General features: G+C 33.9%; 1 protein-coding gene across 4 annotated transcripts in view; it reads right to left on the bottom strand.

The window, feature by feature from the left end:
* LOC106467420 (serine/threonine-protein kinase WNK1-like) overlaps positions 1-2,063 on the bottom strand; it is a 136,491-nt gene extending 134,428 nt beyond the window's left edge. For all 4 annotated transcript variants that reach the window (XM_022395601.1, XM_022395600.1, XM_022395602.1 and 1 more), the window contains exon 1: positions 1,796-2,063. The gene's annotated coding sequence lies outside the window, so the exon portion shown is untranslated. The remainder of the gene's footprint in view (positions 1-1,795) is intronic.
* Between the last annotated feature and the right edge of the window lie 1,193 nt (positions 2,064-3,256).

The following is a 3,256-nucleotide window of genomic DNA, read 5'->3' as shown; positions in this document are numbered from 1 at the left end:
AAGAGTTGGCGGTGGGTGGTGATGACTAGCTGCCTTCCCTCTAGTCTTACACTGCTAAATTAGGGACGGCTAGCGCAGATAGCCCTCGTGTAGCTTTGCGCGAAATTCCAAAACAAACAAACAAACAATACTCATTCAGAAAACTCTTTCACGTCCTTGTACTTACGACTATCTTAAAATGATAGAACGAAATCGTAATTTTGTTGAATTCTTAGACTGAAAAAGTATTGCATAATTAATATTCACTGCACTGGTTATCCAAACTCACCTTCTGCTTTTAACTGGTACGAATATACTATAATACTGAGAATTAATTTCACTTTATAAAAATTAAGTTCCATATTCCATACTGCCATAGGAAATATTTCCTCCTTACTCGAATATACTTAATCTTGTCGCCATTTTCATGAACTAGTAAACGACAGTTTCACTGTATTAAATTATTCAAGAAACAGCCATACGTTTTGACAAATTTTCCACAAATACCTTCTAGAGCACGTAGACGTTGGTTTTGTAGACAAAACCATTCACGAAGGACATGAATGTGAATGTCGAATGTGATTTCTATTAATCAATTTTCTTTGGCCATTTTTCAGTGAACTTTCGGCTTACGAGTCTTCGTCAATGTAAAATGTTTGCTTATTATCTGATTTACGATACCAGAAGTGTACTCAGCTTTGTCGTAATGGCTTTAGGGTTCGGGGTTTCTCTTACATAATCAAGCCCTGACCAGTGGTGCAATCTTGCGGGGTAACATCGACCCCTGACTTCATGTTCCATATTTCAAATGCAATTTCCCGTATCGCTTTCTTATAAATTACAATGCGGACCTATGGGATTGTAATCATGTGTAATATGGAACGCTTTACATAAAAAAAAATCTTTTATCATTAGTTGAAAGCACTGTGACCTTGAATATACTGCTGTTTTACATTAAACATACCTAGAACAATGATTTTTAAAAATTTCTAATGTATTAGTAAACATGGTAGCCATATTTGATAATCAGTTTGATAATTAGCTAAGGGAGAACGTGGCGATCCCTCATTTCTAAATTTGCCACTACATCACTAGCCCTCACTTTGCGTATGAAGACACTGTGTAGGTTGTGGATTCGAAGCCGGTTACTATCCAATACGGTCTTTAAAATCAGTGGCGGAGTATTTTGATTGATAGTTTCAAGTACAGACTAAAAAACTTTACGACGACTAAAAGCTTGCGCCCGAAACCGTTCAAACAATGATAATACTGGACTGTCAAGTTTTCTGCAAACTAAAAATAACTAACTAGTTTATTTTATCAAATGAAAATGTTGTATTTTAGGTGGGAACGAAACATTTTCAGCTGCTTCCGGTTTCAAACAGAACATAAATTAAAACACTGGGCACAACATGGTTGCTTCATCCTCAACTTAAACTGTAATCATAGTTTGTATTTGCGCTTCTAGCACAAGCGTACACAAACAATTCATTTCAGCCATTATGGTAATATCCGAGTCATTTATACACAATAATTAATAAATGCTTACCGTAACGTAACAGCTATAACCAACGTGAGCTTAGTTCTATTTACTATTTATTTATTCGTTCTGGTTATACTCTATATTAATATGTCAGTGTAAAAGTAGATATTACGATATAAACAAACACTAATCTCTTCCGGCATAATCATGTCACCAAACAAAATTTCAGAATTTAAATAAAATTAATATAACATTTTCCTCGTTTAAATGTATATTCTACTACTGACAACCTTACTAGAAGGATTATTGTTAAGAAATTTCCAATTAACCCACCTAGTGACAAGCAGTGAGCCATTGTTACCGCGCTTCACTCTGAACCCTGGGGCTGGTTGACTGTGCTCTGCACCGCCATACGAATCAATATTGACTTCGAATAACTTAGCCGTCTCTAACTGTGCCCCATCACGAAACAACATTAGCGGATTAATACAGTTTGCTGAAATACCGCTAGTTTATCTTTTGAAGTCAATGGATTGTACAAAATTAGAAAAACTAATTACCATCAAATCATACAAAAACAACATTCAGTCTTTTTAGTTTCTAAAAGTACGCTATGAAGACGCGCTACTTGTTCTTGCGCATTTCTGGGTCACAAGTGTTTCGAAATGCTCGAAGAATAGCGACATCTGAAATGCCATGTAATATGTACTAAAGTTATGACATACAGAATATTTTTTATTCATAGAAAAATTTATCACCTGCTATTTCTATAAAATTTGCAATTCTCATATAATTTTTTTAATCTCATAATATGATATAAAATAAAATGATAACAATATTACCATCTCAGTACACTGTACATGGCTTATTTCACTGTTATTATAATATAATATAATATATATATTTTTCAAACACAACGAAATGGCATGTCTGTCATAGTTGGAAGCCATAAGTTTCGTCCTTTCATAAGTTCACAACATACATTTTTTGACACAAGTTGGCCATTCGGTAGACTCGTGGGGGCGATTAAATGGTCAGGAAATGGTTCTTATGAATATCGCGCAGAACTACACGAGGGCTATCTTATATTAAAGTTTCTCTTCATTACCCATTCAAGCTGTCTCCAACCATTATTAGTCTCAAAGTGGGTTCCTCGTCATCGAATTCGAAACAGTGTTTAGAAATTTAATAAAGCTAATTTTAAATCTCTTGTGCATGTGTAATTATCACGTCTCCTTTCTACACTTATCTTTTGTTGTGTTTTATCTAGCTTTCTATCGATTTACGTGTTTTCTCAGGATAATTGTTTTTTCTCCATGGTTTAATATTTTCTGACTATGTAGAGTGATTTCTAGATTTCTTCTATTGTGTTTTTCGCCTTTCTTTATATAAGTATGAATTCTCCATGGTTTAATATTTTCTGCCTATTGAGTACGTCAAAAGTTATGCAAAACACGCAGAACTGTTGTTAATTATGATAAACCTGAAGAACACACAGGTGTTTCTCTAGAGAAGTATTCTTCTTCTTGAATATCTAAAGATTTCCAAGACACTACAGAATGGAATATAGTGTTTAGAAGTTTAATAAAGCTAATTTTGAATCTCTTTGGGCATGAATAATTATCACGTCTCTTATCGGCTTTCTAATACTTCTACAAAAATTATTACAACTCCTGTTTTTTCAAATAGTTTATATAAATATTGTTAGAGCTAAATTTCAAAGAGAGAGAAAACACATTGTTTGTTTGTTTTTTTTTTAATTTCGCGCAAAGCTACACGAGGGCTATCTGCGCT

This window comes from Limulus polyphemus, unplaced genomic scaffold (assembly GCF_000517525.1).
Source record: "Limulus polyphemus unplaced genomic scaffold, Limulus_polyphemus-2.1.2 Scaffold2608, whole genome shotgun sequence".
NCBI lineage: Eukaryota > Metazoa > Arthropoda > Merostomata > Xiphosura > Limulidae > Limulus > Limulus polyphemus.
Note: the sequence above shows the minus strand (reverse complement) of the source record. Positions and strands in the feature narration are given on the sequence as shown.